We start from the raw sequence: 19,557 nt of genomic DNA, 5'->3' as shown, positions 1-19,557 counted from the left end.
GGCTGCGCCCTTCGAAGCATTATACGGTAGAAAGTGTCGATCGCCCGTGTGTTGGGCGGAAGCTGGAGATGTCCAATTATCAGAACCAGAGAGAGTCTTCGAAACGACGGACAAGATTGTCCAGATTTGAGACCGTCTCAAGGCTGCCCGAGATAGGCAGAAAAGTTACGCAGATCTAAAGCGTAAAGATTTTCACTTTGAAGTAGGTGAAAAAGTGTTACTCAAGGTATCACCCTGGAAAGGGGTAATGCGTTTCGGTAAGAAAGGCAAATTAAGCCCGAGAAATATTGGACCATTCGAAGTAATCGAACGTGTCGGATCGGTTGCCTACAAGTTAAACTTACCGGAGGAGCTCAGTGGTATCCACAATGTGTTCCACATCTGTAACTTAAAGAAGTGTTTCGCTGACGAATCACTGGTTATACCACATACAGATGTGCACATAGACGAGAGCTTAAGATTTGTGGAAAAACCTGTGTCGATTGAAGATCGACAGGTAAAGAAGCTTCGAAGGAAGCATGTACCTATTATAAAGGTCAAATGGGATGCCCGTAGAGGTCCCGAATTCACGTGGGAGGTTGAATCCACGATGAAAGAAAAATACCCTTATTTGTTTCAGTAAATCTCGGGTCGAGATTTATTTTAAGGGGGTGAGGATATAACACCTCGAAATTTTGTGTCCAATAATGTGTTGACACGTGTCATGAGTTTACACGTGGTTGTAGATACTAAATAAAGGACTAAAGTTGACAAACCTTGAAAGTATGTAAATTCGAGGATTGAAAATGTCAACGAGGGATAAATATACTGTATGGTCACCCTAAATGATGCTCGTACCTTCAAATGAATAAATCATGGATCGTACGGAGCAAAACGCGGAAGAAAGTGAGAGATTACAAACTACAGGGGTTAAATGTGTCAACATGTTTAATTTATACCTCTGAGTGACCATTTGACGAACCCGAGACTTTGTAACAGTAAATTACGCTCACTAGAATATACGATATAAATTTCGCGAAGTTCCGTTTTAAAACGAGAAAGTTATGATAAATTTCGTATGCGAGGGGTTAAAAGCGTCAACAATAAAAGTTAAGGCTTCTCGGATAGTGATTAAACTAACCGGGGACTTAACAATGCGGGTAATAGTCACGAGGCCCTTATTTGTAAATAATCGAGGGCCAAATCGCAAAGTTACCCCTTCGAAACCGAAAGGTCAGGCTAATCATGACAAAAGATTTGAAAATCTTGATTTACAGGCCTCAGGCGGGCCGCGTTAGAGAAACCAGCAAGCTAATGCGGGCCGCGAGCCATCTGTAGATTCGGTTACTGACATTAGGATTCAGGCGGCCCGCGTGAGCCTAGCCTGAATCTTAATGCGGGCCGCGTGAAGTCCCCAGATGCAGAAAACTTGGACAGATTCACTGTTTGAGCTTGTAAACGATCATTGATGCATTAATTGAAGCATGGGCGCCCTCTACATGTCCCCTAGCACTATAGGACACCTGCTGATCATCCATGAGCAATTGTAGGATGAGTTGTAATGATCTTGGGCACCATATTTCACTATAAAAGGCAATGCATTGCACCAATGTTCAACACACCTCAAACCTGCCTTCTAGTTCACTTCTGGAGCTCTAAAGCATTCTTCTAACATCCCTAGTCGTGCACCAAGCTTCTGTAAGTATGCCCAACCCTTTGTGGCTTAGTTTTTGCATAGTTTAGCTTAAAAGTCAATCCGTCGTAGTTAACGATTAACTTGCGATAAATCACAAATGGTCCAGTGGTTTGTCGAATCAAAGGTAGTTATATGTTGGTAATCATGTTGGCTTTAAACCCCTAAAAGGGCACCCTCTGATTCCCACTCTAACTAGTCCGAATGTCGAGTCAAACGTGCTTAGAAAAAAGTCAACAGAAATGCTATTTTGCGATTCTATGCATAATTAGTAATGTAGATGGTGTGTAACCTGTTTTAACACTCATAAAACATGATAATAAGTATATTAACTAGTCTAAGCTTGTTTGATCCAACCATTTACTGTTTTGACCCGGTTCGGAGCCAAAAGTCGTAAAACTTTGACTTTTGCATTGACTTCAGTTCTGACCCGTTAAAGTATGATTTAGATATGCCTTAGGACTCTCTTAGGAACAGGCTACATGATGGTATAACCCTCTGTGACCGGTTCGTTGTTTGTCCGAGTCTTTTACACATTTCCGTTAAATGCTTAAAAGTTGACCGTAACGCTCTTTTTAAATTAAAACGAGAATTTCGGACATGTGAAAGGACCATAACCTTAGTTACTAATTTCTAAGCATGTCCCTAAAATTTTACGTCAATCCGAGGTCCAGAATAGGAGTTATGCTAAATAGCACAAATTACGGAAACTTTAGTGATTAAATAGTGCAATTAGCATAACGTCTATCTAAACCCAGATTTCGACACCAAACCTTTTACACACTGATGTAAAATAATATTTTGGGATTTTTAATTATTTTTAACCTGCTCATAACCTGCGGTTATGGCAACGGTTCGGTAATTACCGAATATACCATTTTCGGCCATAACTTGAGTTCTACAAGGTCTTTTGACCCGATTCCAGTTGCTACTGATTTTAAATATTAAATAGAGTATTTTGAACCTTATAAACTGTTCAGAAAACTCAGATTTCCTGTAGAACTCAGAAAACCTCTTTTATAATCTTTAAAAAGACCGAAATATCCCTACGGGGCATAATATGAACTTAAACTCGTTACGGGCATTATGGAAGGTATCCTACTGATACCACAACCTCTTTAAAGCATATTGACTTAGGAAACCAGTGTAGGACTTTTACGGTAACCCGTTGCGCCTTTTGCGCGCACGGTTTGGCTTATGTAACTAGTTTACGTAAACTAGCCGAAACGGGTCAAACCTTATTGTTTTGACCCCAAAATCCAGAGTGTGGTTATTATACCCATATAAAACAAGTCTTCAAACTTGTTGGGTCCAAATCACATTCCATTCCCGGTTTTCTCCTTTCACGCGATTAAACCGTAATTATCTTTTGAAACTGACCGGTCTAAGCTACGGCTGAATTAAAGACCCGTTAGGATTCTAATAGGTTATTTTAAACCTTCGTTCCAGAATAGGAGATCAGTAAAAGCTATTTGCGATTTATTCGATTAAGGATTTATACTTGCAAAGGTAAATACTTTTAACTTATTTTTCGTTATACGGGCTTGGGTTACGGTATATAAAATACCGCTTGATCGGGCATCAAATCTTCCATCGTTTGGTGGTTAATTGAATAATTTGATCGGCTCGTTTAAACAGTTTTGTTTACTTAAAAGCCTTTGGGGGGTTAATGACCATGTCCCGGATATCCTTGGCAGCATTTTACGAAATGGCCACGACCTTGACATCCGGGTGTAGGCGTACACCCGGCATTATGTCCATAATTATAAAGGTATAGCCGTTGGTTACCCGCCACGGTTATATGCTATGTGGTGTGTCTATTGATCTTTAACCCGGTACGTCCGGGCTACTGAACGCATAAGGAACATGTAATCCGTTCACAAGATTATAAATTTAAATAATTGTCCCAAGATATAAAAGAGTTTGTGCCTTGTGCATTCAAATCAATTTGATTAAACATTTTACAAAAGTGTCGGTTGAATGTATTTATCAGTGTAAACTGACGTATTTTCCCAAAAAGACTAAATGCAGGTACTAAGCGTAATTGGCTGGATATTCCTCCTTAGCATCAATAAAGAGTCTCGCAAGCTTAAGATGCCTACGTTTGTTGAACAATTACTTTTATCTTATTATTGATCCCCTGTGGATTTTATTTCAACAATGGTGATACTTTGATATTACATTCAATGTTGAAATATATTTATCTTTATGCTTCCGCTGTGCATTCATATATTGTGTGGTTTGACTATATTGTTGCCAACTACGTCACGATAATCCCCCACCAGGCCCACCGGTGAGATACGTGGAAATCGGGGTGTGACAGGTTGGTATCAGAGCCAACGTTGAGTGAATTAAACACGAGTCTTTTGTGTTTAATCTCAATGACACAATTGCACATACTTGAGTCTAGACAAGAACATAGGACAAATTCGAATTTATTCCAGTTTGTCTTTTATTGTTTATATGTGATTTAAAAGTTTTGTTAAGCAGGAAATATGCCACCAGCAATTAGAAGAGGAGGAAGAGGCAAAGGGCCGATCACTACTCATAATGATCACGAGGCCGGACCTTCAAACATGCGAGCTCCTTCCAGCACGAGGAGCGAAGAACCTCAGAGACGTCGAAGAAACCTCTTTGAACCTGCAAGACATTCCACCTCGCACAGTTTAACACCTTCATACCGTCACTCTTTTGGACCAGATTCGGAGAACGACCCCAATAACCCTCAACCTTCTTTCATACCTCTCCAGCGATCAGTATCGCACTGTTCCTATGGTGATCCCACTCCTTTCTTCCGAGGTCGGTTCAACCCGGCTGATTATATCCAAGAACCAATAGGATTTAACCCTCTTGGACCAGAGGACCACTTCTCGGAAGATAATGTTGTAGATATGGACGAAGATACGGATCCCATCGAACCCGCAAGGGGCACACCCAACCATCCTATCGAGATCTCTGATGGGTCATCCTTCCATGGAACACCTTATCAGGGTCCCGACAGTTTTCAAGCGCTGTTTAACCAGCATGAGTGGTACTTTACTCCCTCTCACCATTCATCACCTCACCAGCAGCAACAACAACAGGATCCTTCTGAGGATTCGCGTTTCGTGGCAGTTACGCCACCGCTTCCGCCACCAGTTCAACCAGTAATTCCAGATCCACCAAGGCGTAGGAGATCAGGCGCGCAGATGTCTACCCGAGGAGGGGAATTCCATTTTAGCACCCCTCGCCACTCGAGTGCAAGTCACTTTCCGCCAGTGCCTGAAGAGCCACAGTTTGGGGAACCTTCGAGTCACCCTGCAAAGGTGAATTCTGCACCAGTTGCACCACCTCCGCCACCATTTGGGTATGACAACCCTATACCAGCGTACGGCGGTTCCACCGCGTACAACCCGTTTGAGCAGCCGACTCACACGCACTACAACTATAACTATGATGCCGATCCATACGTGGTAGCGGCTAATTACAATGCCCTCCATGGAACCTCTTGGAGACCAGATTACTCAGCACATGGGTATCCAATACCTCCTAGACCTCCGGTTCAACAACCGTCGCAGCAGCCACGTTTTTCTCCACCGGAGCAAGAAGAAATACTCCACCGTCTAAACCGAGTGGAACGAGACTTCGAACAAGAACGTAAGAGTAATCGTGGATTCCTCAAGGGCCTAGCAAACCTACTAAAAGGGAGGAAGAAACGAGATCATTAGTCTCTTTATGTATTATTATATTTACTATTGCAATCAAGTCCATGCGAGGACATTTGCCTTGAGTATTTTAGTCCCTGCGTGGACATTTATCGTATTCAGTCCCTGCGTGGACAATTACATTTCAGTCCCTGCGTGGACTTATCTTTAGTCCCTGTATGGACATCTATCCATGTATTTGGTCCCTGTGTGGACTTGTCTTCTGTAAACCTCTGCGTAGGTATTTATTTATTTAGAAAGTCCCGTTTAGGGCAGTGTGTAACCATTATCATGATTAATGGAATATATGTTATAAATTTCATTTTGATATTATATATGAAATAAATCATTCTTTTTTTATCTGCCTAAATAAAGAATCTTAAGAGTGAAACCTAGCCAGGTGTCATTATAAGACCCGGCCAAGACGGTAAGACCTGATTAAAAGATTCAGATTTCCAGTTAACCTCTGTAAACATGTTAACATTCTTGACAGATGTGATTCGTTAAAATCACACGTGTCATTCTTATATGGGAATCCTTCTAAGGATCCCAAAGCCCAAATTAATGATTTGTAAATCATGGGTTAAATCATCAATGAAGATGATCATTATTAAACATCCGTTAGCGATGTAGTGCCTACGGGCCAAACTTATTAAACATCCATTAGTGATGTAATACCTACGGGCCATGTTTATTGTCATATAAGACAAAAGATAAAACTTATATTATTAAACATCCGTTGGCTTGTATATGCGTGACATTTCTATTTTTATATAAAAATAAAACTTATATTATTAAACGGGTAGACTACGGGTAAGTTGACTGTTAGAAATATGAAGTACCTAGACGGGCCTAGGAACCGTTTAATAATTAAATTATAAAAATACATTATATTTGAACTTACTCCGTTTTTAATGAAACTTGGTTCAAAATGTAGATACAAATATTCTCATTCTAATGACATATTGATTGTTTTATAGAACGTCATATTTTAGAAGTTATATGCGCCAAATAAGTGAAGCAACTGAATTAATTATAATATATAAATAATAAAAAAATCAAATCAAATAATCTAAACATTATGTATACGTATGCATGGTAATAATAGACTTTGTAGAGCTGTACATAGAAATCAATGCATGCAACTTTCGTGTCTTCAACACAAGGCTACGTGTAGCCCCCAAAGTTCTTGGAGGTAGTATAAATAGATACATGCACTTCTGAATGTTTTCTACTCTCTAGCTTTCTTTCGTCCCCCTCTATTTATATTCATATATATATATATATATATATATATATATATATATATATATATATATAGGGTTAGGATCATGGGTGAACAACATCCTTGTTTGTGAACCGTGTGAACTAATCTTGGCCCTTGATTTTGTTTAAGATGATAAGGGGTATGATTGTAATTGTATACATAAACTATTATTAAATTTAAATCTTTATATGCTTAATTGATTTCAGTTACATAACAAGTTAGAATTTCCAAATCTGGTTCCTTCCAAATCTTTAACATCTTTTATATTTTTATAAGATTATCATATTTATCTCTTTAACAAAATCACCATATTCTCATGCGATTTGCTTGATTTCAGATTCGTTGTTCATCAGTTTCATAAACCCAAAAAATCACGTTCATAATTCATCGTTCATCACGTCATATTTCTTCTGAAGATCGATGTCAATTGTATCGTCGCCGGTAGTTGATTGGGTATTGTAGTTGTATTCCCGCGAACATTAATCGGAGACGACATAAGATTCCGGCGAACATTAATCTGAAAACATTCATTCATGGCCGACCCAGACATCGTCATTGATCAGTTGCACGAAACTTTCATAAACCCAGAATGCATCATTGATCAGTTCCTCCCGTCTTTCAATCATTGCCGACGCAAATCATTAAGATCCATGTATATACGTATACAAATTTTTTTTATTATATTCATATAGTTTGCTACAATTTGTTTCATGTGATTGTTTATCCCAAAAAAAAAATTTCGTAGAGATTAATGAATCAGTTTGTTTTAATACACAGAAGTAGATTGAATACAAATAGCCAGGATGTTCATGTTGTTTAGATTACCCCCTATGGTTATACACATATGTACAATTAGTAGCAGTAGTTCGAGTGATCACAGAGTAACTTTTTGACCATTGATTTCCATATATACACATGTGTATAACGTACGAGGGTTGTACGAGTAAAGTTCATGTGTATAGTAATGTTCAAAGTCAAAGATGGTTGTATGTTCAAAGTCAAAGATGACATAGTAATGTCAAGGCCGTTGTTGTATGATGAAAGTCAAAGTTGGCATAGTAACGTTAAGACTATTGTTTTCTTAGAAGACCGACCAAAATCAGGCTCAAAAACACTTCTGTTAGGCATGATTCTTATGTTGTTCCCCTCTGCAGATTGCTGAGTGATGGGCTCCATGGATGCAATATTTTGTTATACTGTGTTTAAATGAAACGTACACATGTGTACAAGAAAAAAAACAGTTGTATACACAGCCTTGTACACATATGTACATCCAAAGAAAGCTAGTATACACTGGTGTACAACCTTGTTCACATATGTACACAGCCTTGTATATATCTAGTATTTTAAAAAATAGTACTTCTATACAGTTACGAATGATCGTTACACATACAATATTTAGAGCCTTGTATATATCTAGTATTTTAAAATAGTACTTCAACAATGGTACTACCACATCCAAACGTTCCGGTTCCAATTAGTCGTGCTGGCTGCATATACATCGATTACATAAACACATCAAACTGGTGCAAATTAAGAAACCTATGAAATTCTAATATTCTATTAGAAAAAAACACAATGTTTTAAGCAACTAGTTGCAAAGTATAGCAAGAACAATACTTAGATTAGAACATCCTTTTGTACATTAGACCTATTCCGGACTATGTTAGGAACACCATTTGCCTGCACATTATCCGTAAACTTAAATGACCGAAAAGTCTTAATATAGCCGATGTGTATTCATTAGCCATTTTAACACCTGCGTACACAGGTTATGCTATGTTTTTTCATTAGCCATTGTAAATGTCTATACACATGTGTACACCGGTTATGCTCTGTTTTTTCATTAGCCATTTTAAATGTCTATACACATGTGTACACCGGTTATGATCTATTTTTCATTAGCCATTTTAAATGTCTATACACATGTATACACCGGTTATGCTCTGTTTTTCCATTAGCCATTTTAAATGTGTATACACATGTGTACACCAGACAAAATTAACATATAGTTCAAAAAAAGTGCAGTATACTGAAATTATCCAGTTCAAATCAGCTTAACATCAATATACACATGTGTACACACTTATACATTGGCATTCAAAAAATTAACATCGAACCATAAATATGTTATTAAACAAACTTTACAACATCCAGCAACTAAAAAGATGTTGCTGATGATAAAAAAACAGAGTAACATCAATATACACATGTGTACCTCGCTGTAATAACAAATCATTATAACAAGTTGCAAACTTTCAAGATGATGCTGATGATAAAAAAACAGAGTAACATCAAGAATTTAGAAGAATCGGACCACAATTTTTTTATTACACAACTATTAGAACTTTAGAAGAATCTTTAAACACAGAAAGAACAAAACCCTAGCTTTCGATTACATATAATCAACCTAAATATAAATAAACTACAATCAGATACGAACACACCAAATAATCTTACCTTTGCTTGGATTCCGGTGATTAAAATCACTGATATTGAGCAAACTTCGTGTATCGATGGTGGAAGCAATGAATCTCCGGTGGAATTAAGAGGGGAGAGACTCAAAGTACGTTTCTTTATTTAGGAGATTAATATGATCTCTTAAAAAACTGAAATATGCTATGATTAGGGAAAGAAAATTACGATAATACCCTTATGCGAATTGTTTATTACTAAATATGATATAATATTTACAAAAATGCCATTACTCTTAGATCTCATCATCTACTAAATCAAAGGTCAAGATTTGTTCATTTTGTTCACAAATGAACCATTGTTCACTCTAGAACCCTATATATATATATATATATATATGTTTTTTTCTTTAGTAATTGTAATAAAGCTCTGCCCCGTTTTAAGTGTTTTAACTCCCGATCACTAATACCCTTTTCGATTGATCTGGAGCCCCATAACGCATGTTAAGGCTCTGCCCGATTAAGTTCGTTGGGGTTCTGTCTCGTGACGTAGGGATAAGGTTGAATTAGGGTTACTATACTTAACACGAGTGCATATATATATAATATTTTTTAAATAGCTCGGGAGTTATACCCAAGATTTATACCAGGAGGCTTTCTAGTTGAATCCTAAAGTTACAAGGTGAGTCCATTCTCCTTTCTCACAGTTTGTGAATCATTCTTCTTTTTATCACCTTTTTGTGATACAACTATATTTAAAAATGCTTTACAAAACCCTAAATGTTTATCAGTTATACTTACAGTGATTAAGTTTTTATATTCTGTAGTAGTTGTTGGGGTTTCTATACATTACTTGACCCTCGTTACTATTGGTCAAAAAGTTAGTCAATAGTAGCATGACCACAAGCACGGGGGAATTATGCCCTAGTAGCCCTAGCCTATAACTAATATTATTTTTACATTGCTATATTAAATCATTGAATATATTTTATAAATTTATATAAGATATATGTTGAATGGGCAATGTGAATTTTGTAATAATAATAATAATAATAATAATAATAATAATAATAATAATAATAATAATCAATTTATGTAATAACTATATTAAATCAGAGAATATTGTAATATATTTAATATGCTATCACATAATTAAATTTATTATTGTCTAAACTTTAGACATATTGAATATATTATTAAATATCATATTGAATATCTATATTATCATTCAAATATACAACGAGAATACCGTTATTTTTGTATTTTATATGTAAACGAGAATATTTCAACTACAAATAACAAGGTGAGATATTTGGGTGGCAACCAATTGGTGGGTCTTTGGGGTTGACCGAATGGTTACGCGTTGGGTATTGATGTGCACAAAATGCAACATATAAATTACATCAATTGTAAGTATAACTGCACAAAATGCAACATATAAATTACATCAATTGTAAGTTTAACATCGATTACAACGAAGTAACGAAGATTACAAGGTTTCCAAAAATAGGTTTGCAGGTAAGGGTTTCCAAATATAGAAAGTATGAGAACGCAGGGCGTTACACTATGCGCATAAATCCATTTTGACCCGTTTAGTCGATTTAAGCAACTTAGTCTAAAACTGGCTCTTTTCTTTTCATACTTCGTAATTCCACATCTAAAATATCTGCTTATATTCCACCACAACTATTTTTGTGGTGGATTTAGCACAACTAACCCATTATCCTAAATTTACCCATCGGTTAGTCATTTTACGCAATTGACCATTTTTAGGCACTTGATACACGAATGTTTATGCCTATAACTTGTATTCATGTTTAATGATTCCCTAATCATAATGCAAGTTCCTAAACAACCCATATGGGTCGTTTCCCCATTTACCCTTCAAGGGCGTCTTGGTCAACTTTAGTCCCTCATTTTACGACGAAGGACTTTTGCTAATTATTTGACCATACCCGCATGTTTAAGTAAAACTTATTTATGCGTACCTAGCTCGGGTCAAAGTATAGACCCATTTAATACCTTGGCTTAATGATTTGCTAATTCATAGCAATGAAATTTCCATATGCCGATTTACCCTGTGAGTATTGTACTCGATAAATACTTGTTAGTCGTTATTTGTCAAATGGTGTTGAAATTACCATTTGACCCATTTCGGCTTTCTCACCATGTGATTATATCTTAAAAATTCATTTCTTTTGCATTTGACCCAACATGGCTTATGCCATATGGTGTCGTTCGAACTTCGACTTTTATCCAACTTTATGTCACCAAATCACCATTTTACCCTTATTGTTCGATTAGGCTTATCTTACTAAGTAGCCATTCCAAAAACTCTTTTGTATATGTCATTTCATGACTATTTACCATTTCAACTCCTTTATTACCATTACCATGGTTTTCATCATTTTATTCGTTCCGACGCATATCATTTCACGTCGGGACTCATATTTAAGATACATTCCGCTATTATGTTTATATCCTCTAAAATGGATATATATATATATATATATATCTATATATATACTATGAATGGGTGTAATTTTTACTTACCTTGCATCCGGTTATGCTCTTTTCGGCGTACTCGATTCGTTTGACCCGCTTCTTTCCCAAGCCTCCATCTAGCTTGTCTAGAGTCAAACTATCATCATCATAATTCATAAGACGGTTAGATTAGTCATCATTAATTATGATTATTCCATCTTACAGATTTTACATCCAAATTCACCATTTGATTTCATTTTGGTCAGTTTGACTTTTAAAGGTCAAACTACCTATTAGCTTACATGATTATACTATGAAACTCGACAATTCATTTATGCACTTGTTAAGTATCCGATAGGCATTATTCTTACGCCACCGTTTTAACTACTTTTCAAGTCTAAGTTCATGCTATTAATAACACCAAATTAACTTAGCTCTAGATTATGGAAGCTAATTATTCATTTGTTAAGCAAGAACTAAAGGTTTCCATTTTCATGTAAAAACCCGTTTCACCATACCATTGGACATTCATTCGAACATCTAATACATGAACAAAATCTCTAATTTCATCATAATATACAAAACCCATTTCAAGTCATATATGAGCATTCACTCAAACTTATAAATTGTTTATGTATTTAGCTCCAACTATCAAATATGATGATTCTAAGCACATGTATATCATCATTTTTACTATTTAGTCAAAAACCCACTTATCTCATACTCGATTAATGGACTAATCACTAGTTTATGGCACAATCCTACAAGTTTGCATCTAGGGTTTGTTCCTAGACATAGATTCAACCCAATATCACTCATATATACAACATTCATCACAGAATCTTTGATTTTGGGTGTTCATTATAAATTCAAAATATCACCAAACATTAAAATTCAATATACCTCATGATTCCCATGATTAGGTGATCGTTTATGTATATTCGTATCTGAATTTGGCCCTCGGTTGATCCTCTAATTGAAGGTATTATTGAGCTAGGGTTCATCACCCTTTATCTCCTGCTCTGGTCGATTGTGTTTTAGTTTTTTTTTATAAATGTTTTAATTAAAACACTTCCTAATTACCCACCTTTAGCCCCTCTTGTTTTGGTTTCTTACTAAGTAGGCTATAATTCCTTATTTATCACTTAATCACATATTACCAACTAGGTTAATTATTCCTAGTTAACTTAGTAGGTTCGGGACCCGTTTTATTTTAAGTCTTGTTAACTCGGGCCTTTTATATGCCTTGTTTTTCCTCAAGGTGTTTATCCTTCTTTTAATTAATATCAAGTTTATTCATTTAAATTCCTAATATTTACCGGGTTAATTTTTACCACTAATGGTATTTTACCCGTCATTACTATTAACGTGGTTTGATTACCAAACCCGTTTTTTGGGTGTTACAGTTTGTATGAAATTTCGGGTCATACATTTTATAGTTTTAATCAGTATACATGCCTCGTTCGTGTTTGTTCGATTCATTTACATGCCTAAGTAATCTATTTTTAACAAAATATTTCACCAGAATATATAAAATATTTCACCAAAATGATAACGAAATCGGGTTAATAAGTATGACACAATTTTTGGGTCGGGTTCGGGTTAAGGTCGGGTCGGGTCAAACATTTTCTATATTCTCCTACCTAATAAAAATTATATATAACGAATAACACGTATACAAAATCATTTTTTTTCACTCTAAAATTATATCAACATTATATAACATGAATAACACGTAATTGGCGGTTATGTCATACCTTTTTTGTTTTTTTTCTCGTCATTAGCACCTTCCTCGTTAGCACGTTCGTCGTCATCGACACCTTCTTCGTTAGCACCTTCGTCATCGTCAACACCCTCCTCAAAGTGTACTACACCTTCCTCGATTTCGTTATCATTTTCCTCAAAGTCGTTAGCACCTTCCTCATACTCTAACTTATGTTGGTTTTCCGTATATGAATGGTAAGTCCCGTATTTGTGTCGCAGATAACTTTGGGCAATGTAAGATGGTTATGCCTCATCTACAAACACCTGGTTCAAATCAGGTAACACGGGACGCACACCCCCGTCATCACAACGAGGCACGGACACAACCTCCTCCTCACCTCGATCAACGTCGGATAACCAAATGCTTTCGGAGATGTATGACTGGTTCGAATCTTCGCCAAAAAAATTACCAATGTCCTAAAACGACATCTTTATGCTTCACAGTCTCAACCAACGTTTTTATTTGAGAATTTTCGTCGGTATTTTGTGAGTTTTGAAGATTTGAATGAAATAGTTCCCGTATGCTTGGGTAAATAAACATTCTCGGTCGATAAGGGGCGTATAGTTCAATAAGGGCGTATGGGGTCACCTTTTCACGCTTTTGAGACTGAACTCCCAGCATGTCAATAATTATACCTTAAATTCATCAAAAGTCGTGCCGGTAAGCCGCGTATAGCTCAATGAGAGGCGTATAGGGTTTAATGCTCCAACTACCACAAACTTATACACCTCTCATAGGGCAATGAGAGGCGTATCAAAACCTATACGCGACCTCTGGGTGGATGGGCACATAAAAAGTGGGGATGTATCAATACCCTCACCCTATATTAAAATGATTTCAAAGGTATGGCTTATCATAACTTAAAATGTAGCTTAGTTAACAATTGGAATTTCTACAACTTCTTTTACATATGATGCTCATTTAACAACTTATTTTATTATTTTGTGATTATGATAAAGTTTGAGTTCATATATTTATTTTAGTTCAGTTGATGAGGGAAAAAATGTTGTTGAGTTAAACAATTGGTGTGATCCAAAAAATTTATGGGCAATAATCCCCTTTGGCTATTCATCCACCATGATGTGTCTTTTTAGGCGTATGGGTTTCGAAAACATTCTTATACAAAGATCTTATTATATATTAAAAATGAATTAGTTTTACACGAAACCGTTGAATACATATGGAGGTAAAGTTTGGATACTTATGAAACCGAACTAAAAATTTATGGCTTAAAAGGGAAAGATGATACTTTAGAGGTTCAAATTATTATTTATGTACTTTTGTTTATTGGAAATTAAATTTTCCTAACCGCAGAAGTCCCGAGTGATAGCCTAATTTAGATATGTGTGTGTTTGTCATCAAAAATTGTCTTGTTCGCTTGTTGTATATAGATAAAGAATGAAAATTATATATACTTCTAATTTACAACATACTTGTGCATATAGTTGTTGTAAATTGTGCATAAATTGTGTTAACTGCTTCTCTTTGTTGAACCCTTAGCTTAGAAAATTGTACATTACTTTTCTATTTTGTCCGGTACATTCATATGCCATATGCCTCACACCATAGCCACATATGATGGAGAGAGAAGAAACAGATCGTATGTATGATGGAGAGATGAGAGCGATAGAGAGAAGAGAAAGCAGTAGAGCAAAGGGAGCCAAAGGTTTCACCAACTGTCGTATTGGAACGCCAAAGGTACATCGTACTCAACCAGCTTCTTACGTGAATCTCAGATCTTCTTCTTGTTTGAAATCGAAGAATATAAGGTTCGCCGTAGTAGCTCCTGTGTCGGAGTTAGGGATTCCAAAGGTAACTACCGCACTCTTCGTATCTATTTTACCCATTTAAAAACTTGCTTTCACATGAAGTTATAAAATTGGTGATGTAATTGTTCTTTGATTTGTTTATTATTCATTTTATTGTGAATTTTAGCTTTCTAAATAGGATCGAGGCTTATTTAGGTGAACTTTTAATTTGGGTCAATCATAGTTATATTTTTTTACTATATTGTTATGCAGATTTTCTTGAAAAGTTTATATTTTTGGTGTTCTTGTCATTGATTTCCCTACAATTTATTGTGAATTTTAGGTTTTTAAAGAGGAATGAAGCTTATTTAGGTGAACTTTTAATTTGGGTCAATCATTGTTTTGTGTTTTTTAACGTATTATTAATAGAGAAAAATGCCCGGATAGTCCCTGTGGTTTCACCTTTTTTCACCTATAGTCCCTATCTTTCTAAAACTACTTGAATAGTCCCCAAGTTTTCACGTTTTGTTCTCGGATAGTCCCTGGGTCTAACTTCAGTTTGTTTTCTCTGTTAAAATGATGTGAAATGACAAAAATACCCTTTCCTTAAAAGACCAAACCATAGGGACTATCCGGGCATCTTCTTCATTTTTATTTATAAAACCCCACCACCACACTTCATCTTCAACCTCCACCCACTATCACTCTCCTCCACCCTCCACCATCACCGCCACAGTCACTCTGCTCAAATCTAAAAGAACAGAAGTGAGGGATTACCGATTGAACCGCCTAGGAACCCATTTTCCAGCAGTTTTACTCACATCCCACTTCTCTTTTTATCATACCTTCAACTTATAATCTAGCTAACCTCCTGTTTTTGCATTATCAATCTCAACATCAGATTTCTCGAGATTACATTCCCTGACCCATCTCTGTATTCAAACATTTTTTTTCACTAATCAAACTCAATACTACATATCAATCTTCATTGATTCAGTCAACAAGAATGTAAAACATCCAAAAAAATCATAAAATTTTGCAACTTTCGTACCTGGATTCACTGAACAACAGAGAAATTATGCAACTTTATTTGTTAATCATAGCTGAATGACAGTTTAATCGGCAATCAACGGAGGTTAATCGGAAGTCGGTCGGTGGTGGGTATTCATCGGCCAGAAGTGAATGTCGACGGTGGATGGTAATGGCAACCGGCCGGAACAATCGGAAGTGATGGGTGACGACAATAGGTGGTCGGTTGATGGTATTGGAGGTGAGGTAGGGTGAAGGGTAGATGGTGGTTGGGGTGGTAATCGGACACGAGGAAGAAGGTGGGTTGGTTGGTCTGACAACATTCGGAGGATAAATTAGCACACACCACTGTACCACACACCACTGCTCCGCCGCTGTGCCACCACCATCGTCATCACGTATCAATCACCCACCATACCTCCACTCGAACCACCTCCCTGCCGTCGCGACCAGGTGGCCGGAGACCACCCGTCTCGATCTCGCCTCTCTCTCCCTCGGTTCTCTCTCTCTCTCTCTCTCTCTCTCGGTCGAATCTCACTCTCTCTCTTGGTTATGCAGGTTATGTGTGTGTATATTGTGAGATAAAACTAATGGGGGCTAGGGTTTTGAAGAAGATGAAGAAGATGCCCGGATAGTCCCTATGGTTTGGCTTTTAAGGAAAGGGTATTTTTGTCATTTCACATCATTTTAACAGAGAAAACAAACTGAAGTTAGACCCAGGGACTATCCGAGAACAAAACGTGAAAACTTGGGGACTATTCAAGTAGTTTTAGAAAGATAGGGACTATAGGTGAAAAAAGGTGAAACCACAGGGACTATCCGGACATTTTTCTCTTATTAATATTATGCATGACCCTTTCTTTCTTAGTTTCTTGGGCTAAGCTTTGACTTGTCTTTTGCCTAAACCAGTCCAAAGTTAGTGTTTTGATCTGTATTTTTAAGAAACTTTACGAACGGATAAGTTAACTAACTGTCTATTATTTGGCATATTTTGTTTGTGGGAGCTTTTCCAGTGTAGCTGTTTGTGCTTGTCTTGCCGGCGCAACGCTCGAAGATTGTTTGGTTTTCTGCCAAAATGGAGATAGGGCCAGCGGTTAGTTTTTTTTTTTTTTGGCTATCAAGTCTAAGTTAATACATAGTTAAAACGGTTTGACACCTTAATTACATGGTTTAAAGCGTGTCTAGACGCGTTCGACCCAACTAATTTGTGTGAAACTTGTTATAGTAATCGTGTTAACTGTGTTAGTAGTTTCACACAACACGTTTAACCTTTGTATTAAAACGACTTAGTTTTGTAACCTTTGTAAATAAGCTTAGAGGAAGTAATCTGAGTAAAGTGAAGAAGCCGCATTTGGATCAGCTTTTATAAGAACCCTAGAGTTGAGTTTAGCGGAACGTTTTCTAAGTAGATCAGGTAAAATCAACAACTTTGAATCAGTGAGTTTTAGCGGGTATCAAAAAGATTGATTCACAAATTAGTTTCTTTCCCGGTAAGATCAGTTATCATAAATTTTCAAATCGTGTCATATTTGGTAATTGGTTTATGTAAATCTTGATTGATTCCATTGTATTCTGGTAGTGTATCTATGTTTCTATGTTACAAAGTGCTTTATTCATGCGTGATTCTATATTTTTTTTAAGTATATTATGGTTTTTTTTTATTTCATTATATGGATGAACAAATGAATAGTCAAACCTACATCAACAAAATTGTTGAAAGTGCAGTTTGTTATTCTAAATTCCATGAAAATATGTGGATATTGAGAAGAGGAAATTGGAACACTTGGAAATGGAATCGATGAAGAAAGTGTTGGCAGCGTCAACATTCAGGGAGGCCAGATGGCAAATTAGCAAGTTAAGACATTTTGTGTGTATTTTTTAAATTTTGTTTATTGTAGCACAGATTAGCTATGCAATGGGAGGCATATATATGCAGTTTTTTTTGAAGAATCAAGGCCCGATCTTACCCAAGTTCTCTATTCGAGGTACTTGACCATATTCTACACCATATGTGTACAAAAGTGTATACAAGGGTGTTAAATGGGTTGAACCAACAAGAATTAAAACTCAAAAATGCTTATGACGATGCCCTTTTCTCATGGCACCAAGTAGTTTGGTAATACTGCGAACAAGGGCTTTGTATAAACTCTGTAGCTTTTTTGTTACAAATTTAGTCCACTGGATCAATGCTTGATATACAAATTGATCATTTTTGCAAATCGAAACGTGAAATAGACATTGATTTTCATGTGCTAATAATTAAGGAAATAATAGTTTTATAGAAAATGGTCAAAAATACTTGCCACACACTGCGATTGCTTCCAAGACAAGGCCAATGTTGAGAAACGTGGCGAGACAATATTACCCCAATTAGAGGTTTTTTTTACGTAGTTAATATCGAATGCTATTGATTATGATTTTTTATTGATGTTTGCTTTTTGTCTTCTGGTTTTTAATTGGTTTTCTTTTGATCTCAACGTGATAGAAACTCAACTCAAAAATGATGAAGACTCTTGATTGTGCAAAAAAGGGTTATGCTGGTATGTCAACTCGCCAAGATAGAAACTATGTACTCTTATAGTGTTAAAAGAAGGCATTACATTGCTTTTATTTTTGAAATTTGAACATGCATATATATATATATATATATATACTACACTTATATATAGACAAGACACTGCACTCTGCACAGAACAGAAGGCTCATACGCTCTGCGAGAGTCAAAAGAGTCAAGACGGCAAAATTTACGGGTCAGGCGGGGTTGGTAACGGGTCAACAGGTTCCGGTTCAAGCTGGTCATTATGGTAGAAGTCAACATAATTAAGTCAAGTTGTTTTGACCCACATACTTTTTGTCCTTTATTTTATCTTTTTTATAAATAATGCATCATTTTCATACATATCTCGATTGAAATTTTCTTGATTCTTTGTTTCTTTTCAGAATGTTCGAATAACACCATCACCAATGGAGACCACATTCTTATACAACTCCACTGACAAAAGGCTGCTGAAAGATTTTGGGGGTATAGAATTTTTAGTTTAGGGAAGTCAGGACTTGATTTTTGGTTATATTGCTAGATGTCATTTTTTTGTGTATAACATCTGTTGATTGATATGGGTTTAGCTAAAGCTTGATTCTTTTAGAAAATTTGATGATTAAATGCTGCTGATTTTCTATGAAGAGAGTTTTGGTTTTTTTTTCCTTTTTTTTGCGTTTTGTTGGTGTTGAGAGGCCGCGGAAACTGTTATAAATGATGAAAAAAGATCTTTATCTAGCATTCGACAAACCTGCGCACGCTTCACCAAAAATAGTTACAATTTTATAAATGAAAAATAATAATTCAGTTATGCCTGGTAATGCTACCGAACCGATGTTGTAAACGATTGATGTCGTAATGAACATTACTCATTGATGTCGTAATGAACATTACTTGTAATGAACGACGCATTGTTTTAGGCCCCCCGCCGTAACGCGGGGGGTGCTTAATACTAGTTG

At 36.3% G+C, this 19,557-nt stretch overlaps 1 long non-coding RNA gene across 3 annotated transcripts; it reads left to right on the top strand.

Moving 5' to 3' along the window:
• The first annotated feature begins 14,884 nt into the window (after positions 1–14,884).
• Positions 14,885–19,174, top strand: LOC118488998. Of its 3 annotated transcripts, XR_004885608.1 has the most exons (5): positions 14,885–15,097; positions 17,076–17,155; positions 17,788–18,047; positions 18,548–18,602; positions 18,755–19,174. It is a non-coding gene; the product is annotated as an uncharacterized LOC118488998 (long non-coding RNA). The 3 variants fall into 3 exon arrangements; XR_004885607.1 differs by lacking the exon at positions 14,885–15,097 and having other exon boundaries at positions 16,921–17,155; XR_004885606.1 differs by lacking the exons at positions 14,885–15,097; positions 17,076–17,155 and having other exon boundaries at positions 17,173–18,047.
• Positions 19,175–19,557: the final 383 nt, after the last annotated feature.

Source organism: Helianthus annuus, chromosome 17 (genome assembly GCF_002127325.2).
Source record: "Helianthus annuus cultivar XRQ/B chromosome 17, HanXRQr2.0-SUNRISE, whole genome shotgun sequence".
Lineage (NCBI taxonomy): Eukaryota > Viridiplantae > Streptophyta > Magnoliopsida > Asterales > Asteraceae > Helianthus > Helianthus annuus.
The sequence above is the reverse complement of the archived record's forward strand: the minus strand, read 5'-3'. Positions and strand labels throughout refer to the sequence as shown.